Source organism: Echinops telfairi, unplaced genomic scaffold (genome assembly GCF_000313985.2).
Source record: "Echinops telfairi isolate 266 unplaced genomic scaffold, ASM31398v2 ScPeMD7_2;HRSCAF=8, whole genome shotgun sequence".
Taxonomy (NCBI): domain Eukaryota; kingdom Metazoa; phylum Chordata; class Mammalia; order Afrosoricida; family Tenrecidae; genus Echinops; species Echinops telfairi.
The window spans coordinates 33,817,018-33,838,803 of NW_022103898.1; the positions used below are offsets into that span (position 1 = coordinate 33,817,018).

At 36.9% G+C, this 21,786-nt stretch overlaps 1 protein-coding gene and 1 non-coding gene across 6 annotated transcripts in view; both read left to right on the plus strand.

The window, feature by feature from the left end:
- The window catches only part of CEP83 (centrosomal protein 83), a 142,800-nt gene that overhangs the window by 66,700 nt on the left and 54,314 nt on the right, over positions 1–21,786 (plus strand). The window lies entirely within an intron of this gene.
- Positions 184–373, plus strand: LOC115870877. Its single transcript, XR_004046975.1, has one exon. It is a non-coding gene; the product is annotated as a U2 spliceosomal RNA (small nuclear RNA).

Here is a 21,786-nt window from a genome sequence, read left to right on the forward strand (position 1 = left end):
GGCCTTTGCCATCTTCACAGTTGTTATATTTCAGTGTGCTGTTGCAGTCACCGTGTCAGTCCATCTGCATATGACTTACACAGATTTAAATATTTTAATACTTAGAAAAGTTGGAACAAAAGCCAGTTTGAATTGATTAACATTCTGAATTAAAGATTACATTTTTAACGAATCAATTACTAATTTTCTTGTAAGTATTGTAACTGAAACTGGGCTAAAAAAGACTGATAGCAGTTTAATATCTGATACGTCCTCTATCCGAGGACAATATATTAAATGGATTTTTGGAGCAGGGAGATGGAATAGGAGCTTGCTCTGTCCACTCCACGCATCGACCTGGTATTGCAGTACTTCCAGGAACGGTGCACCCCCTCGGGGGATAAAAAAAAAAAAAAAAGAAAAAAAAAGAGACTGATAGCTATTTTTAAGGAGCTTCCTAAAAGACACTATAAGAACAATATGTGTAAATAAGTTATGATGAGCAAATTAGATTTTAAAGTAAAAAAATGATATTCAAATAATGAACTACTACAGTTCCTTTACATATTTTCATAATGTTTTTTTAGAAAGTAGTGCAAAACTAAACTTTAGCACCAAACTTAACATACATTTCAAATTAGTAGGTATTATTAAAGAATGATATTTTCCTTTATTCATTTTATCTGAACAGTACCTGCCTGAATAAGAATGCTTTTGGTATAAATTATAAGGTATTAAAACTGGTGTTATAAGTTCTTAGAGTAAGAAAGCATCTTTCAAGTCTTAGTCTGGCATCTCACCTAACTCAGGGATTCCATTGACAGCAGCCTTGGAAATTTGTCATTCAGTGTCTTAAAGTCTAGCAATGATTTTATTTCTAGGTATATTTAGGGCATCCACAAAAACCCACAAACTTCATGAATTGAAGAGGGAGCTAGCTTCTAGAATCAGCAGATTAATTTGGTTTGTAAAATTGAGAGGCCTGAATGGAATATGTGAAAGTTGAATCCGAGGTGTTCTTCAGGTAGCAAAAGTGTAAGCATTCGCTCTTGGGAGCAACATGCACACAAGGTTAATGTTTGAGATGAAAATCAGTAGTGTTTTACTCCAGGCAGATGCATGGAAAACATTGGCCTTAAAACTCCCAATGAATCGAGAGTGAACCCTCCTCTTGATTTGTAAATGTTATCTTAGATCTTTGTCTCTTTCAGAACAGATATCATCTGTTCTTCCATTCTTTGCTTAGAATCATTTTTAGAGAAATAAAATTTTCTTGATTTTTTTCAATCTCTTCAGATTTACAGCGATGCCTCTTTTGCTAACTATATATGACATTTAGTTGGAAAGGTGTTAACAATTTAAAACCTATCTTATAAGAACAGAGTAGAATAGAGCTTTTAATGTAATGACTTTTTAATTACCGGATACCAGACTGGAATATATTTACTAAACTTTTTTAAAAAGTCATTTTATTAGGGGCTCATACTTTTACTAAACTTTTATAAGGATAACTTTTCCTTTAATAGACACTTATTAATCCAGTTACTGTCTCTAAATTTATTCTGGATTTCATATTCAGAAAATCATGCAAAACCCAAACAGGAAGCAAACAAACAGAAAACCCAACAACAATGACCAGACGAAACATAGGAAAACCTCAGTTGACAAGAAAGCAGAAAATATTAAAACCTGAAAAAAACCTTACAGTGGGTCCAAAGGAAGATCAAATTATGAGATATTTTAACCTAACTACGTCTGCCATAATTGCCTTTACAGTGCTCGCTGTCGAATATCAAGGCTATTCACCTCCCTGGACTATGGTTAAAGGGGATTGAGTCACTGGAGGTTTAACCATATGTGTACCTGCAAATGGATTGTAAATAGTAAAGTCCAGTAAAGGAGGGAATGCTGTCAGAGCTGAAATTGTGCACACCCAGTTTTCAGAAGGCTATGGACACTTTTTAAAATGTAGTAATAAACAGGTTTCAAGTGTAAATTTTATTGTGTTTAATAATAACTTCCTTTGACAATGTCCATAATTTCAGAGTAAGAATATAATTCTCTGCATCATAATATTTTTTGGGTCACACAGGAGGACTGGGCAAAATGTAGAAATTTAGTATGGATTTTTTTTCCCATTTGAGACTATTTTAGAGGACATAACAAGTCAATCTAAATTTTATTCTATTTTGCTCTTTAGACATTTCTGAGACTGTATTTTTTATATGGGGACTGCTCTTGGGGTGTTCAAGGGTATTAGAACTATCATCATCAACAACAACCCTAGTGTAAAAGGTTCCTGAGACATAAGATTCTGCCCAGACCCAAGCTTAATTTTTGGTTTTAGAGAGCATTGAAGATATTTTGGGTTTGACCTCCAATTTGCCTTGTGTGAGGATTCGGAATCAAATGGCTTTAATGCCAAGTTTTTGGCCAAAGGTTAGGATGAGTTCTGACACGATAACAAGTGCAATCCGGTTGCTGTTGAGTTGATTCTGACTCATGGAGGTCTCGTGTATGTCAGAATAGAAGTATGCTCCATAGGGTTTTCAGTGGCTGATGTTTTTCTGAAGTAGATTGCCATGCCTTTTCTTCTGAGGTGTCTGTCTCTGGATAGACTGAATCCCCAGGCTTAGCAGCCGAGTATATTAAGCATTAGTACCATCCCACAACTCCTCTGATAACGTGAGGTGTCTAAGGTATGAACTTGAGCTGCTTCCACTCTTTATTATCTTTGTTTTCTCTTTCACCAGCTCCATGTTACAGTTTTTTTTTGCTGTACATCAGAGCTTTCGTTTTTTTTCTCATATTTGGAATGTATGTTTTAAGGATGTTTTTTGCATGCATAAGTAAAAAGCAGTACCTATTCTCTATTTCTGACTGGCATATTAGATTATTTAAGAATAAATAGGTGGTTTTATGAGCTCATATTTATAATTCCTTTTGGAGCCATCTATGTTTCATTTGGAAATATGTTTGATTTCCAAGTGCTTGGATTATTTTTAAATCTTTTATTGTTATAACAGCAGTTTTTAATTTACCTGCATTGTTATCAGAGAATACATTTTGAATAATTTTAATCCTTTTAAGTTCCTGGAGACTTCCTTTATGATGTGTAGCATATTGCTTATCTTGAGGAATATACCTCGCATTGAAAAGAATGTATGAGGAGGCCTTACAAAAAATGTAATTGAAAGATTGAATTTTTCCATGATTTTTTTGAAGCCTCCTCTTACATCATTTTGAGTATTTTATAAATATCAATTCAGTCTGGACAGTATCTTTGCTAATTTTATAGCCAATTATTTTGTTAATTTTTGAGAGAGGATTGTTAAAAACATCTAGGATGGGTGAAATTTCTATTAGTGTCCATTTTTTCTTTATATATTTTGTTTGCTGTTATTAGACACATACACATTTAAAGTGTTTGCGTTTTCCTGATAATTTTTTTTTTTAAAAGACTAGTCAAGTGCAGTTGCAAGGATGGGGGTAGACGAAGAAGTCAACCTGTAATTGTGAGCAATCCTTGAGAAATCTCACCACCCTCAGACCAGCTTTGACATTTTTTCTTTCATTATTGAATGTTCTTTTTTATCCTTACTGATCTTTCTCTTTCAGTGTATTTTATCTGATAGCAATAGACACTTTAGTTTCTAACTTTTCTGTTTGCATATTCTTATCTTTTCCTATCCTTTTACTTATTTACGTATCCACTATATTATTTAAATACATCTTGTGCAGACAGCATGTAGTTGAATCTCATTATTTAATTTATTCTGATAACCACTTCGTTTTAGTGTACCTTGATAATTTAATGTTAATATTGATGTGATTGTCTTCGTTTTATGTACTTCTTCCCATTTCTTTCTTATCTTGGGTTTATTTAGATATCTTTTAGAATTGCACTTCAATTTACCTATTGATTTACTAGATATTCCTCTTTGCATTACCTAACCCCCTATTTCAGGGTTTACAATACACATTTTTTACACAATTACAGATGTTTCTTCCATTTAATGTAAGTGGTAGAAACCTTACCATTTACTTGCCCCCACCCCCACTGCCATCATTTATACTAATATTGTCATGTGTGTTTATTTTACATAAATTATAAAACTCTCAGGACAATGTAAAAATTATACCTTTGAATAATCAGGTATAATAAATTGAGGAAATTAGGTTGGAATAAAGATTCTATATTGACTCATGTATTTCCTGTTTATAATTCTGTTCATTCCTTTCTGTTGATATGACATTGCCTCATCTATAATTTCTTTTCAGCTTGAGAACTTCCTTTTTTATATTTTTAGTGGTGATGGCTTTTCATAATTTTTTGTTTATGTCTTTAATTCTGTTTTTTCCCTGAACTTTTGAAGCTTCCTCTATGAGCTTTTATAACATTGTCATTCTTGAACCATAATTTCTGTGGATAGAGAATTCTTGGCTGGTAGCTTTTATTTCTTCATCTTTCTTCCAGTACTTTAAGGATGTTGTTATAAAAACAAAACAAAACAAGGATGTTGTTCTGCCATCTTTTGGCCCTGTTGGTCTTTAGTAAGTCCGCAATCATTTGTGCCATGTAGCTGTATATAATGTGTCACTTTTCTCTGGAAGCTCTCTATATTTTCTCTTCATCTTTGACTTTTGTGCCCATGTATGGGTGTTCTTCAAATTTATTCTGCTTGGGTTTCATTGCACTTCTTTATATATTTATGTCTTTCAACAAATTTGGGAAGCTTGTGACCCTCAAATTTTTTTTTCCAAAAATTTTTTTCTGCTGTATTTTTAATCTTGTCTGCGGTTCTAATTATATGTATATGATATCTTATATTCCCCTCAGAGATTTCTGAGTTTCTATTTTTTTTAAAGCTTTTTTTCTCTTTCCCTTTTTGATCGGATAATTTCCATGTGTCTTCCAAGTTCACTGACTCCTTGGCATTTTTCTTTTTCTTTAGTTTATTCAGTTTCTCTCTCTTGTGGTTACACACATTTAGTTCTAACATTTTCATCTTGTTGTTTTTAAAACTTTCTTAATTATCTCCTGAGATAATTGATCTTCATTTGTTAAGGGTTTATTACCTCATTGAACATAGATAAAACGATTATGAAGTTCTCTCCTCACAATTCAATATCTGGTATTTTCAATGTTGCTCTCAATTGTCTTCTCTAGAGAAGGAGTCAATTTTTTTGCTATTCTGTATGAAGTTACTATGGATTATATTATAAGTACTGCATATTACCTTGTGTAGATTTTTGATTCTGCTTTATTATTTTTAAGAGTGCTTTTTTTTGGCCTTAGTAGACAGTTAACTAGGTTAATAGAACAACAGCATGCTCTGTATGTGCACAACAGTACGGGGACCAGCTAAAGACTTGAGAATTTATACACGGCATGGAGAATGCTTCTCTAGCTTTCATCTTTCTGGAACTTCCCTGTCATTTTCCAGAAGCTCTGTTTTCTCCAGGCTTCTTCTCCTTTCCGGGGCGGGCGGCGAGTGGACGTTGTATCAGAATTTTGGTTTCCCTTCACCTACTTTGGCTATTGCTAGGACAAAAACTTTTGCTAGCCGCAGGACAAAACTTCGGAAGGAGAGGAGCTGATAGCAACAGCTCAAGTAGAAAGCAAATGTTTTGAGAATGATGAGGGAAACAAATGTACAAAAGTGCTTGACACATGGATATATGTGTGGATTGTGGTAAGAGTTGTACAAGCCCCCAATAAAATGATTTAAAAAACCCATCAACAACAACTTTAGAAGGAGCATGCCCATCCAGGATAGGAGCTTCCTGTGGTTTTGAATTTTTCCTCAAATCTGCCTGTTTTCTTTTCCTAAACTCTTAAGCCCTCAGGTGAATTTTTTTCTATTTCCTATACAGTTTCCTGTTAGTGGGAAGAATGATTTATTAGAACTTTTTCAGTCTGAAAGTATAACCTCCATGTATATTTTCTGATTGCTGTGCTGGTAATAATTTCATAGGTGTTTTCAGAATATTGGTTTTGTTCTAAATTATTTAGAAATGTTAATTTATAGTTTAACTTGACTAGTTTAAGTTGATTTTTTTCTCCCTGTAACATGTATGGATTTTATATAGTAAGTTGGATTTTACTTTTTTTCAAATGGGTCAGATTATATCACAACAACTCAAGGAGCTAGGCAAATTCTTTAATTATTTTGGGTTATTTGCAAAATTTACTTAAGATGGCTTTGGTCAAGACTTTGAAATGTATTAGTTCACAGAATTTTTTGTTGCAATCAGATTTGTTGTTGTTAGAAACCTTCAAGTCGGTCTAACTCATATCGATCTTATGTGTTTCTGAATGAAACACTGTACAGTCCTAGCGCCATCCTCACAGTTGTTGAATATTTGAACCCATTGTTCAAAGCACTGTACCAATCCATCTCTACCTTACCAAACATGGTGTCCTTATCCAGGAACTGATCCCTCCTGATAACATATCCAAAATCCATGAGATAAAATCTTGCCGTCTTCACATTTAAGGAGCATTCTGGCTGTACTTTTTCAAGACAGATTTGTGTGTTCTTTTGGCAGTCCATGGCTGGCTGTATTCTTGAGTCTTCATCAGTAAGTGCTTTTAGTCTTTCTTGCTTTCATTATGTCATTTGCATACCTCAATTTGTTAATGCGACTTTCTCCATTCGTGATCCTGGTTCTTCCTCATGTAGTCCAGTGTCTCCGGTTAGTTTCTCAGCATATAGATTAAGTTTGGTGAAAGGATGCAACCCTGACACTCACCTTTCCTGATTTTTAAACCTTGTCTGGTATTCTCTTGTTGTATTTGAATGACTGCTTCTGGGTCTATATACAGGTTCCGCATAAGCATGATTAAGGTGGTATCCCCATTCTTTGCAGTGTTATTTATGATGATTCACACACTTGAGTATCTTTGCATAGTCAATAAAACACAGGTAAACATCTTTCTGGTATTCTCAGCTTTAACCAAGACTCATGTAACAGTGAAAATCCTCATTCTACTTTCCTTTTCTGAATTTAGGTTGAGTTTCTGGCAGCTCCTTGTTGGAAATCAGATATAATTTTCGTAAATAATATTGAAAATATTGAGTTTCAGTGAATGAAATTCACAATTATTTTTTGAATGCCTATGTTGTGGGAAACACACTGGTCACTGATTTACACTTTCTTGAAAGCGGTTAAACACCTGGATGCTACCTGAAAAGTCAGATGTTCAAATCCACCTGCCATAGGATGTTGCAGTCTAATTCTGTAGAGGTTGTAGTCTTGGAAACCCTATGGGGTGGTTCTAGTCTGCCTAAGCAAGCAGGAATCAACTTAATGGCATCACATAATAAAGAATCCGACATTGCTCTCAACTTTAAAGGGGATATGTCAGTGTAAGGAGTGGGTGTGGAAAAACTCATAATAGCAACATATATGCAAAGAAAAATACAAAACAATAGCAACATAAAGATATAAGGGGCTATGGGCCAAAGAGAATGGCCAGATCCTGCTTCATTGGGTGAATTGGAACAGTTTCATAGTGGAAGAGATAACCATAATTGACCTTAAAGGATGGATAATTGACAGGAAGAGGCAGAAGGCATCGTGGTGTAAAACATAAGCTCTGTTGGAAAAACAAACCAACCTCAGTTCCTGCTCTATTTGAAAAGCTCTGTGATCTTCAGCAAGTAATTATGTCTCTGTGCCTTCTTTTGCTCACTTGGTAATTGAGGTCAGTTTTTCACCTAACAGAGGTTCTCATGAGGACTGAGGTATTACGCATGCACATTTTCAGTATGTTTTTGTTAGATGTCACCAAGGTGGTTCTGACTCAGAGGGACTCTGTCCAACCAAACACTGCCAGGTTCTTCACCCTCCTCACAATCATTATATTTGAACCCTTTGTTGTAGCCACTGTGTCAGTCAGTTTCCTTCAGTCTTCCTCTTTCATTTAATGACCCTGTTGGTATTTAAAATACCGTGACATAGGGTCAGCATCATAGCAGCAAGCAAGCCACTACAATAACAACAAACTGACCAAAAGTTGTGACATTTTCAGTGTAGGGCCTGGCATATACTGTTAGATGCTGTTGAGTTGATTTTGGCTCTGGATACCCCATGTGACCCAGTAGAGCAGCCATGGGGTTTTACTAGGCTGTAATCTTTGTGGAAGCAGGATCATCAGGCCTTTCTTTGATGAGGCTGCAGGGTGGGGCTTGAACTGCCAGTCTTTTAGGTAGCAGCCAAGTACTTAATCATTGCACCGTCAGAGCTCCTCTGGCATATAGTCCAAAACCAAAGACAAATTCTAACTCACAGTGACAAATCATGACCATTTTTAATTCAAGTTGAATACTGGCTACAGGAGGACAGAAACGTATCAAATAAATTTTGAGATTTTTCTTCTTCTCACAGTGTGTGATAGGCGGGGTTGACTAGAGAAACAAATCCAGGGACATTCATACATGTATAAGAAAGAGCTTCAATAAAAGAGTAATTGTATATCAAGAAAACTTCCCAGCCCAATCCATATCAGGTCTATAAGTCTGAGCCCTTAAGTCCTATACTAGCCCATAAATCTCTCTTTAGACTCCACGCAGCCACATGCAATGATGCAAACTGCAGGAAAATCACAGGTCGGTGGGTAAAACGTCTTGTGGGATCAATGGCAGTGGAAGCATCACAGGATTGGCGCAGGTCTCTGGAACATGGCTTGCTCAGGTCTCAGCATGGCTCCACATGGCTTGTCCAAAGAAAGACAAGGTAGAGAGAGAAAGAGGAAGTTCCCAGACTCCTCATGAGAAGGCCGCACCCACAAGGAGGCATGATTCGATGGTGACTCCACCCCTACACTTATTAAGTTGACATGAAATTATGTAACTACAACAGCAAAGTGTGTCCCCAGTGCTCAGAACAGTACATGGCAAATATGTATTTTGGGATGAATGACATGAATAAATTGGATGAGTGAATAGTGATTATTTTTCTGTTTGTATCTGGTATGTTTGTCTTCTTGGCTCCTATTATAGCGCCTCAGCATCTTAAGCTTTGATAACTAAATAGTTCTTCCTATTAAAAGAGAATGCCTTTTTAGAGGGCTGTGCATCCTCTGCCCAGTGCTTTTCATACTAGACCATCTAACAGCTGGAGTTTGTTAAGCATTTCTCTCTTATTGAAAAGAAGTCATCTGCCCTATAACCTCTGTTGGTTATGGCATTGCTTCTTGGAACTATACAAAATAACTTTGGGCTCTTCTATGTGAAAACATTCCAATTGTTTGCTAACAGTTATAATTTACATAGTGAAGTTTCTTTTCTTTTCCTCCCCCTTAAGATAAATTTGTTTCAGTATGTTATTTCATTTGACAAAAATTAACTAAAGAAGTATATCATGTATACATTTGTACAGAGGCATATTGAAGCAATTTAACTATTTGCTTTAAGGGCCGCTTGTATGTATGAATTGCGAGGTAAATAACCAAAGCAAGATTAATGAGGAATATTTCAATGAAAGTTTAAGAAAGACAGTTATTTACAAAATACACATGTATTATCTGTCTATCCGCCTCTTCTGAGTTAAGATTTAATGTCATCCCTTTGGCTTTTATAGAGAAAAGATATAAAAGACATTTATTTGAAGAACATTTATGCATCACTTGTGAAGTTAGAATGAAGGGAAATAATAATAATACCAGCTCCTAGGATTGTGAAAGATGGACTGAAACCGTGCGTAGAAATTGTTAGTACAGTGTTTTGATGTAGTAAGTAGTCAGTACTTGTTAGCTATTCTTGCTATATTTTTATTTTTATAAGTCTTGTTGGCAAAACTTTTTTTAATGTTGGAAAAAATTGCGTACTTTTGCTTTTTTGATATTTTTTACCTTATTGAAATTGCCCTTTATTTTTGGAGTCAATGAGAATTAGCCCTATAGTTTTCCATTTTATTTTTCTGATAGTAAGTGCAGAGCAGCCCAGTTGCAATCATTAATTTGTTAAGAATTTTTCTCCCAGCAGTATTTTCTCTCAGAAAAAGTTAAAGAATGACTTATTTCATATTATCACTATGGCAAATATTCCAGTGTTAAAAATTATTTTTTTATAGATTGAATATAGGCAATTTATGCATTGATTATTACATGAAAAGGATTCTTATAATTTTTTTCTTCAAACAAGTAGTGGCAATATTTCGTTAGAATCCTAAGATAAGGACATGGTCATTGCTCCAACAGTGGGATGGGGAAAATGATCTGATTCTGTCTTTGATGTATGTGTGCTTTGTCAAGAAGGCAGACAGAAAGGGGGAAATAGATTTTGTTATGTATGTGCTGGCTTTCTAGGCGATAAAAAAATCCAATAAGTAGAGATTTTGTAAGGAAGGTTCCTACAGCCTGCTGTTTGGTGACCCAGGCCAATGGTGAGACAGTTGTACCTATATCATTATAGGATTTAAAACATGGCTGCTTTCAAGTTATTACACCTTGTGCTGTAACAGGACGTAGGAGCAGTGTGTATATTGCACAGCTGCTACAGCTGTACAGAGTAGGAGCACAGGTCAGCAAATTTATTTGCTTAGCTCTGTGTCTTCAGCTTATTATTTGTAGCAAATTTACAGGAGATTAATCATCTCTACAAAATAGAGCCCCCGACAGTAAGGTCCCCTAAACTTTTTTTTTCCAATCTTAGAAATAAATATAGATTTTTTTTACTGTGCAGAGGAGGTTACTGTTGTAAAGATTAGAGATTATAGTTAATATGAAGCACCCAAACACAAGGCTCAGCATAATTGATAAAATACAATTCTTGCCCTTTTTGAAGCTCATGGTTTTTGAAGCAGGGCATTAGTTATTGGCATCGAGTTGGTTCCGAACCCCTAGGGACCCTATGCATAACAGAACTAAACACTGCATGGTCCTGTACTATCCTATGCTTGAGCCCATTGTTGTAATCAATGTGTCAGTCCATCTCCTGGAGGGACTTCCCGTTTTCATTGACCCCCCTTGATGGTCATGATATCCTTCTCCAGGAACTGATCTCTCTTCACAGCATGTCCAAAGAATGCAAGACCAAGTCTAGCCATCCTTGCGTCTGAGGAGCACTCTGGCCTGACTTCATCCAACACAGATCGGTTTGTCCTTTTAGCATTCCAAGCGACTCTCAGTATTCCTCGCCAGCACCACAATTCAAATGGATCAGTTTTTCTTTGGTGTTCTTTATTCAAGGAAGAAGGGCAGACTAATAAAAATAATGTGTGACTCGAGTGGATAGAAGTTATCACTACAAAAAGGGACATCATAAATTTAAGTCTTTTCAATTTTTTGTATTAAGTAAAATCTCAGCAAACAATATGTTAAAGATAATATATTGTGTGGGCTTACCTACAGTTAACTAATCTTGTGTTTCCATCTGCGGTTCATTCTTCTAAATAACAAAACTTGTAACATAATTAAATGTTCTGCCCATGGGAATCAAACTGAATCCATCTTTGACAGAAGAAGATCTTGTACATAGCATCAACATTTTCAGGGTATACAACTGTAGATTTAGAGGGGGCAAATGAGTATAAAGCATCTTTATTTTTTTTTTCTTCTTTTTTAACATTTTATTAGGGGCTCATACAACTGTTATCCCAATCCATACACACATCAATTGTGTAAAGCGCATTTGTACATCGTTTCTCAAAACATTTTCTCTCCATTGAAACCCCCGACATTAGGTCCTCATTTTTCCCCTCCCTCCCCGCTCCCCCCTCCCGCATGAGCCCTTGATAGTTTATAAATGGGTATTTTGTCATATCTTGCCCTGTCCGACGTCTCCCTTCATCCACTTTTTGGTTGTCTGTCCCCCAGGGAGGAGGTCACACACAGTTCCATGTAATCGGTTCCCTCTTTCCTACCCATTCTCCCTTTACCCTCCCTGTTTTGCCACTCACACCACTGGTCCTATAGGGCTATCCGTCCTGGATTCCCTGTATTTTCAGTTCCTATCTGTACTAGTGTACCTCCTCTGGTCTAGCCAGTCTTGCAAGATAGAATTCTAGTCATGGTAGTGGGAGCAGGGAGGAAACCTTTAGGAACTAGAGGAAGGTTGTATTTCTCATCATTATTACATCGCACCCTGACTGGCTAATCTCCTCCCCGAGACCCCTCTGCAAGGGGATCTCCAGTGGCCTACTAATGTGTAAAGCATCTTTAATGCAGGGTGTTCCTACTAGGTAGTCCCCCACCCCCACCATTACCAAAGTCAATACACTTTATAAGCTTAACTAAAGAGAATAAAAAAGCTATTTAGTATGTCTGGATTATTGATGGTTTTGATAATTTGAATATATTACAACGCATATCTTATTGTGCTTTTGGTAGAAGTTTACACAGCAAATTAGTTTCTTATTGGACAATTCATGTACACTTACTGTTCAGAGACATTGTTAGGTTTCTGGAGTGGGGTAAACTTCGGTTCTTGCTACATGGCGCTGAAAGAATTCATGTCGCAGAAGCACTTTTGTATTCCAAGTGAGTTTTTATGAAAGAAAGGGAAAGTTTCTGGTTTTACAGGGTTTTTTAGAATGTTTTTTTCTTCTCTTAAAAATCATTTTATTGGGGATTCATACAACTCATCACAATGCATACATCTATCCATTGTGTCAAGCAGGTTTTACGGTCTCAAAAGGGCACACACTATTTCTGGAAAGCATGCTAAGCTGCACTGGAGTTCACAAGTGGCCACGAGAACCCATGTGGAAAAGAACAGCCACAGGTGGGGAATTGGGGAATCCCAGGAGACTATGAGAGCAAGAGCATGTGGGCCTCCGAGGAAGCCCTGAGCGGGCATGCAGCACCATGCACTAGAGGTTCTTCTTAGAGCATGCCTCTGAGAAAGGGCAGAGTGAAGAAGGAGACCTGGTTTCCTGCAGCCGGGTTACTTAACACCTCTGGCTGGGGAAGCTTGGTGGAAGGTATTAGTTGACTTTATTGGCTACATTAGGCGTTAGGCCCACCTGTGTGATGTACCTAAGGTGGATGTGCCCAAGGTATTGGTTTTGCCTGGGCCTAGAGGGTCCTAATCTGTGCCTGCTTCGTTTGGGGTCTTCCCATGGGTGTCCAATTAGTGTCTGATCTCTTTCCAACCTTGTATGTGGCCCTGCCAGGTGATTTCTGCTAGAGCAGGTATTTGGAGAAGACAACCCCACCTGTCCCTAAATCGAGCTACCTTTCAACATTAGTTACATTCCTGAGTACCCGTTGCAGATATATACACTTCTCTTTTTTTGTGCACACGCCCTCCACCTCCCCCTCCCCCGCCCCCATGATATTCTGTATGTGATTCTAGCCACTCTGGTTTCCTTATATTCTCAATTCTGTTCTGTGTTCTTTCTTCAAATAGGAGTCCCCATGACTCTGCCTGGGTATTGCTTAATATGTCACCAGGAACCTCTCTTAAAGCTCACTTTGTTTTCCATCTCCTAGAAATCTTTTTGTCATGTGTCTTGAAAACTTGTTTTAAGTTTGTTTTGTTTTAATCATTTTATTGGGGGCTCGTATAACTCTAATCACAGTCCATCCATCCACCTATTGTGTCAAGCACATTTGTACATTTGTTGCCATCATTATTCTCAAAACATTTTCTTTCTACTTGAGTCCTTGGTATCAGCTCCTCGTTTTTTCCCCTCCTTCCCTCCTTCCCCCTCCCTCATGAACCCTTGATAATTTATAAATTATTATTATTTTCTCATATCTTACACTGTCCGACGTCTCCCTTCACCCACTTCTCTGTTGTCCATCCCCCAGGGAGGAGGTTAGATCCTTGTAATCAGTTCCCCCTTTCTACCTCACCTTCCCGGTATCGCCACTCACCACTGCCCCTGAAGGGATCATTTGTCCTGGATTCCCTGTATTTCCAGTTCCTATCTGTACTAGTGTACATCCTCTGGTCTAGCCGGATATGCAAGGTAGGGTTGGGATCATGATATTGTTTTTTAATTTGTTTCAGATGGGAGAGTAAATCTGGTTTTGTTACTCGATCTGGACTAGATGTGGAAATTCTTTGATTCCTAGTTAACTTTTATTATGTCCAAAAGTAGAGAGAGCAATGAAGTAATTAATTATACATTCTGTTTGAATCAGTTTTGTTCTATATACTGGTTCTCCTCAGCCCCTCTATTTTTGGACATATATTGTTTAGCCTGCATATTATATTTTTTTCTCCCATATTACAAATGAAAAAACTGAGTCTCATGGAGATTATGTAATTTTGCATATAATAAATAAATTGCATTATAGGATTTAAAATGTAAGATTCTGGCTTTTTTTTCTTTCAGTCAATATCCTCTGATTATTTTGGAGCAAATCATACTGTGATAGGTAGGTTTATTGTGTCAACCTGGCCAATGAACACGTGGAATTAATTGAAGGGCAGAGAGATAAATGGCTCAGGGAGCCTTGCCTTTCTTGTTTTTTGCACTTTGATGATCCGACCAGTGTGCAGCTGCTTTAGCTGGTTCTCTGCCTCAACTTGTGAGCTACATTACCAGTGGGACACCCAACCCGTGGACTATGTCACTGTAGTTTGAGGTTCCTTCAAGACCTGCTTCACCATGCTACTGGAGTATACATCACTTGAGCTGGGGACTGTCGGACTCTGTCATCTGGCTCACTGTTGATGACCTGCCTTGCTGTTTGCTGCCTGTGGCCAGATTACCTGAATTGCTCTATATAGGTCTCAGCTGTCTGCTTCTTTGACTTTGCACCCAGAGGCCCTCAAGACTTGAAGGACTGCTAGTGTATTAGCTGTCTCACGGAAATAAGTTGCACTGAGCCATTTGTACTGCTCTTTGTTTATTTCTTATGTTGTATCTATCCATCTATATAAATATATTTAAAATCATAAGTGCCCTGGTTTTGTTTCTCTAGAGAAACCTGCCTAACATACATACATATTAGTTACTGCTTCATGTCTTCATTGCTTTTAGAAAGTAAGATTAAACCATCTGCATGTTGCTAGTTGTTAATGAGTCCTCCTCCAATTTTCATGCTTTTTCTTGTAGTCCAGCTTCCCCAAATACTTTGCTTAGCACACAGATTGAATAAATATGGTAAAAGGATACAACACTGGCACACACCTTTCCTGATTTAAAACCATGCATCATCTCTTTGTTTTAATCATTGATTAAATGATCTATGTACAGGTTCTTTATGAGCACAATTAAATGTTCTGGAATCTGTGTTATCAATAATGTATCAGGATCCACACAGTTGAATGCCTTTGCATAGTCAATGATATTCCCTGCTTTTAGCTAAGATCCATCTGATATCAGCAATGATATACCTCATTCCATGCTCTTTTCTGATCTGACTTTAATTTTTGAATTTGATGTATTACTACAGCCATTTTAAAATTAGTGTCAGCAAAATTTTCTGCGTGATATTATTGCTATTGTTTGATAATTAGACATTCGTTATCTTTGTTGGAAGGGGCAGAAATGTGACTATTTAAAATATTTTTTAATATCTCTGCCACATACTTATTCAGATTTAATTTTCTCATAGTTTTGTGTATTCATTTATTGATTCATTCAGTGAAACATTGAGACTGTGTTGTCATACATTGATTATATGCTTTGTGTATATGTGTTTATTTTAAAAAGTTGGTTTGATTGAATCAATGTGGGGTAGTTTATCAGTCAGAAGGCCCTGCTGAGCAATGTGTGCAACTAAAGAAGACAAGACAGAAATCCGAGCACCGGGAACTCAAGCAAAATGGGGGAGAAGAGCCTCTCATTTTTTCAATAATGGGTTCGTACAGTTCTTGAGGCATGCATGCCTCTTGTTATACATACACATAAAAAATGGGCAATATACTAATCTTGAATATTCCACGCCCTCACTGGGAAATACTTCAAAGGAAGTACCAGGCATGCAAGATGCAAAGGGAGTGAATTCTCTTATAGATAAGCATCTTTAACTGTGTATGTGAGGAGCCAGGGGTCTCTAGGAGACAGCTTTATATTAGCATTTATGCGGGGGTACATGTGATGTGGAGAAACGTCCCTCGTGGAATGTGTGCATGAAGGTGCTTTCTGCATCATGGACTGTGGAGAAGTGCCTCATTAGGGATGGGGTGCCAAGCCCTTTGGTCACGAGTGCTGGGAGCAGGCCACAGACACTTCCTTCCAGGTCTTCAGTTTCCCACAAATCAACATGCAAATAAGATTTACCAATTGATTTTTTCTTTTTATTTGTCATTCTTCCTATTTTTAGACACTGGTTATATAATATTAATCCACTCTTGATGACATATTACTATAAGGTTTTTTTCTATCTTGTTTCTCTAACCTCATTCATTGACTTTCACCACAGCTATAATCTATCTCATACCTGTATTTTTAACCCATCTTCATGTTTTTTATGATAATAGATATTGTGGTGTCATTTCTACTCTTGAAAACCATCAGTAAATAAAGAAAACATGGAAAATATGTTTGATATGGTTTTCTTACATGAAAACAAATAATGGGTCTGTATGGTTGTATAGCTATGGATTGTTTCTGGAAAGATAATAAGGAATTATTAATAATATTTACCATTGTGAAAGGAAAGTGAGTGACTTAAGTAACAAGGAGACTTTAAATAGAAATTATAAAATGGTTTCTGTTCATGTTAAATGAAACTTATTTTTTAGGGGAATTCCTTAAGAGGTTTCTTATTTAACACTAAGTATGAACCTGGTGTGGATGAGCCTTCCATTATTTGACTCCAGTCTATCTACCCTTTAATTCCCTTCCAGGGTATAGCCCTCCTAGGGGGTATGTGCCAGATAGCCTTAGGTGTTACAGTGTTTAGTGACTGCCATCATCATAATGCACAGGGAAGAGGAGTCTAAATTTTCTGTAGTGTTCAGTATATCCCATCTAAATTTCTTTAGCTTATTTTGGAGTATAATTTTCCCCTCCCCATACATTCTGTGCCAGCGTAAGAAAAGTATAAAACTTTAACCATGCTTTCAAATTAAATATACATATATTTTTATTAAAAGCTTTTATTTTAAAGCTTTTATTCTTAAAAATCTTTTTTATGTTTAATATTTTTGTAATTAGTTGTGTGTATGAATTATTTGTCATCAGATTTTAACCTCAGCAGAATTTCAACCTCTTAGTGGGAAAGGTATTCTTTTTTTGAGTCTTTGTAATCTTTAGAAAGTTGACTCCTTTTGTTATCTCTATTTTTATAACAAGGAAATGATAATGTAATTTGTTATAAGATTATTGTGGGTGATTAAACTGTTTAGTACATATCGACTAGATAAAGAGGCTAGAATAGTATGTATGTTGGAGAACATTGCACAATATTTTAAATATAGTAGGCATTCAAGAAATTATGCAGACCTAAGATACTAGGATATTGGTAAATAAAACATTCTCAATTTTCATAAAGACTGATAAAAATATAAACTATTCATGTTAGACTTTTCTACAACTAGTATTCATTTATTTTTGGTGAAACTATTGACAACCAAAGATACTCTATTTCAAGAATTTCTACATGTACAATGGCCTTGGCTGTATACTTAAAGTAGTACTAATCTCATAATCTTTCTCAACATATTCAAGTACCATTATCATAACCTCACTGCTCTTGAAGCTTTCCGTTCAACCATTTGAGTCGTCTGTCAATATTAATGTCACATGCAAGTTCAATATAGATATGCTTTACTCATGAAGAAACGTTTCAAAAAAATTACTTAATACTTTAAGGGATAATTTTGTTTTAAAGTTTAAGTGTTACTTAAGACCACTAGTTTTTACAACTTCATGGCTGCACAAAGTTCAAATTACATTGAGAATTTGAATTTCTGTTCCACAGGATTTGATCAGGATTCTTCTATAGAATATTTGGTCAAAACATTTATTAATCATACCTATCAAGTTCTTCTGGTCTCATGGCAGAGGAAATATTGATAATATTGATATTTGTTATTCATTCATTCATTCATTCATTTAAGAATTCATACTTAAGTGCTTTCTATATGCTGGGCATTGGTGCAAGTGTTGGGGATATAATGGTGACTGAAGACTGTTCCCTACTTTAGGAGATTATGTAAATATTTGGTTACTGATTGAAACATGGATTCTATAGAAGATACTAATAAGAAGGAGCTATCAAATTTGAGTGCCGAGAACATTTCAAATTTGGCACATTGAACACCAATGACAGAAGACCTGATGAGCTGTGGGAGGACATCAAGAACATCATTCAAAGGAAGTGGTGTTAACAAACCCAGGGACAAGGGAACAACAAGTGATACAAAATTGGTGGTGAGGAGGGTGTAAGAGGCCTGCTAGGGATCGCTCAAGGATAATGTAACCTAGAGGAATAACTGAAACCCAAATGAAGGCTGAGCATAATATTAGGACAAGAGGAAAGTAAAAGGAAATAGAGGAAAGGACTAGGAGGCAAAGGGCATTTATAGGGATCTAAATACAGGCATGTACATATGTAAATATATTTATGTATGATGGTGGGGAAATAGATTTATGTGCATATGTTTATAGGTTAAGTATTAAGGTAGCAGATGGACATTGGGTCTTGACTCAAGTACACCCTGAATGCAAGAACACTTTGTTTTATTAAACTGGAATTCCATGCTGCTCAACTTCCCGAAACGATAGCTGAAGATAAAGTGGGTGAATAAGAAAATGTGAAGAAAGCTGATGGTGCCCAGTTATCAAAAGATATAGCATCTGGGGTCTTAAAGTCTTGAAGGTAAACAAGCGGCCATCGAGCTGAGAAGCAACAAAACCCACATGTGTGATCACGAGTTGTCAAAGGGATCAGGTATTAGGCATCAAAGAACAAAAAATCATATTGTGAATGAGGGGGAGTGCAGAGTGGAGACCCAAAGGCAAATGAACGTTCCCTTACAGAAGTGTCGCAGGGAGGAGACGAGCCAGAGTGCAGTGTAGCAACGATGAAGCATACAACTTTCCTCTAGTTCTTTAAGGCTTCTTCCTCCCCACTATCATGACCCCAATTCTACCTTACAAATCTGGCTAGACTAGGGGATGTACACTGGTACAGATAAGAACTGGAAACAGGGAATCCAGGACAGAACCCTTCAGGACCAGTGGTGAGAGTGGTGATCTGGGAGGTTGGGAGAAGGAGGGGTGCAAAGGGGGAACCGATTACAAGGATCTACATATAACCCCCTCCCTGGGGGCTGGACAGCAGAAAAGTGGGTGAAGGGAGACTTAAGACAGTGTAAGACATGACAAAATAATTTATAAATTATCAAGGGTTCATGGGGGTGTGTGTGGAATGAGCTGATACCAAGGGCTCAAGTAGAAAGCAAATGTTTTGATAATGAGGGCGACAAATGTACAAATATGCTTGACACAATGTATGTGTGGATTGTGATAAGAGTTGTACGAACCCCCAATAAAATGATTTAAAAAAACAAAACATCATTATGAAGAAAGTAAAAGGTTATTAAAAAGACAGGAAAGGAAAAGATCAAAGTGAATGTCAGAATTGATTCTGAAACTTGCTCTTAATCATAGACTTGCTAAAGCAAATGGAAAAAAGGATGAAGTCAAAGAGCTGAGTAGAAAATCTCAAAGGGAAGCTCAAAAAGACAAAGCCAACTATTACAATGAACTGTACAAAGATCTAGAATTAGAAACAAAGAACTGAAAAAATTCTGGTCTACAGTTGCAGTCTTGAAAGATTCTGTGGGCAAAACATCTTGTGGGCAAAATACTGAATGGTGCAGGAAGCATCAAGAAAAGATGGAAAGAATACACAAGAGTCACTGTACTCAAAAGAACTGTTGACAGTCTACCATTTCAGAAGGTAGTATATGAGCAAGAACCAATGGTGCTGAAGGAAGAAGTTCAAGCTGCAATGTGCTTTAGCGCCTCCCCGACCCCCACCAATTCTCTAGGTATTGATGGAATACTAATTGAAATGTTTCAGCAAACTGGTGAAGCATTGGAAGCACTTACTTGTCTATGCTAGGGAATTAGGAAGACAGCTAGTTGACCAACTGACTGGAAGAGATCATATTTGTACCCGCTCCAAAGAAACGTAACCCAATAGGATGCTAACACTATAGAATACTCTAATTGATATTACACATACAAGCAAAATTTTGCTGAAAATCATCCAACAACAGTTGCAGCAGTCCATTGACAGGAACAGTCTGAAGTTCAGGGTGGATTCAGAAGAAGACACACAACAAAGCATATCTGATGTCACATGGATCTTGACTGAGTGCAGAGAATACCAGAAAGATGTTTACTTGCGTTTTATTGACTATGCAAAGGCATTTGATGGTGTGGAACATAAACTATGGATAACTTTGAGAAGAATGGGAATTCCAGAACACGTCATTGTGCTCATGAAGAGTGGGGTACATGGATCAAGAGGCAGTTAGTTGTGTGAGCTTAACCAGGGAATACTATATGGTTTAAAATTAGGAAAGGTGTCAGACAAGGGTATGACATGGTGAGGATTATACCCTTTCACCATACTTGTTCAATCTGCATGCTGAGCAATCATCTGAAAAGCTGGCTTACATGAAAATGAATGTGGCATTAGGATCGGAGGAAAACTTATTAACAACCTGCAAAATGCTACCACCTTGCTTGTGAGGAGGGCTTGAAGCACTTGCTGATGTAGATCAAGGATTGCAACCTTCAGTATGAATTGCGACACAGTGTAAAGATTAAAATCCTCACAACAGGATTAATAGGTAATATGATAAATGGAGAAAAGGCTGAAGTCAAGGATTTTGTCTTGCTTGGATCCACAATCAATGCTCATGAAACAGAATTTAAGAGGTAAAATGATGTGTTGCATTTGGTAAATCTGTTGCATAAGACCTCTTTAGAGTATTGAAAAGAAAGGATGCTACTTTGAGGACTAAGGTGTGCCTTATATGGACTCTGGATTGCCTTATATGCATGTGAAGGTTGGGTGTTGAATAAGGAAGACTGGAGAAAAGTTATAAATTTGACTTGTGGAGCTGGCTAAAATATTGGAAGTACCATGGACTGCTAAAAGGACAAACGGATCTGTCTTAGAAGTACGACCAAAGTACGCCTTAGGGGCAAGAATGGCAAGACTGTCTTACATTCTTTGGACATATTGTCAAGAGAGAACAGTGCCTGGAGAAGGACCGCAGGTTTCGTAAAGAGGAGGGGCAACAAGGGAGGAGAAGACCCTTGAGATGGATTGACCCAGTGACTTCATCAATAGCGCAAGCATAGGAGCAATTGTGAGGATGGTGCCGGGCTGTGCAGTGTTGGATGGCACCTAACAACCACAACATAATAGTTTTGGTGGTCAGAGTGAAAAATAGCTTTTCCTGGTGGAGAATAAGTATGAAGAATTACTTTTAGTAAAGTAAATTTGTTTACTTTTTGTTTTAGAAAATAACTAGACTATCATCCATTATATCCAAAATGACAGCTTTGCTAGCATTGTTATTCCTCACAATAACAATAATCGGTGATCATATTTACTTTATATTAATGAAGTTCTTGGTACCTCTGAGAGTAAGATTCTTAAAAGTATTGTTTCAAATTATGTTTCTATTTATATAATGATCACTGCTAATTTAGCTATCGTGTTAACCTGGGCAAACTAGGGAAACAAATCCACAGAAACTCATATGTGTAAGAGAGAGTTTTATATAAAGGGTAAGTGCACATCAAGAAAACATCCCAAACCAGTGCTGTCCAAGGCTGTAAGTCCAACATCAGCCCATATGTCAAACACTGATCTACAAAGTCTTCCTCCATCTCACAAAACACACACTATGAGGCCAACTGCAGGAG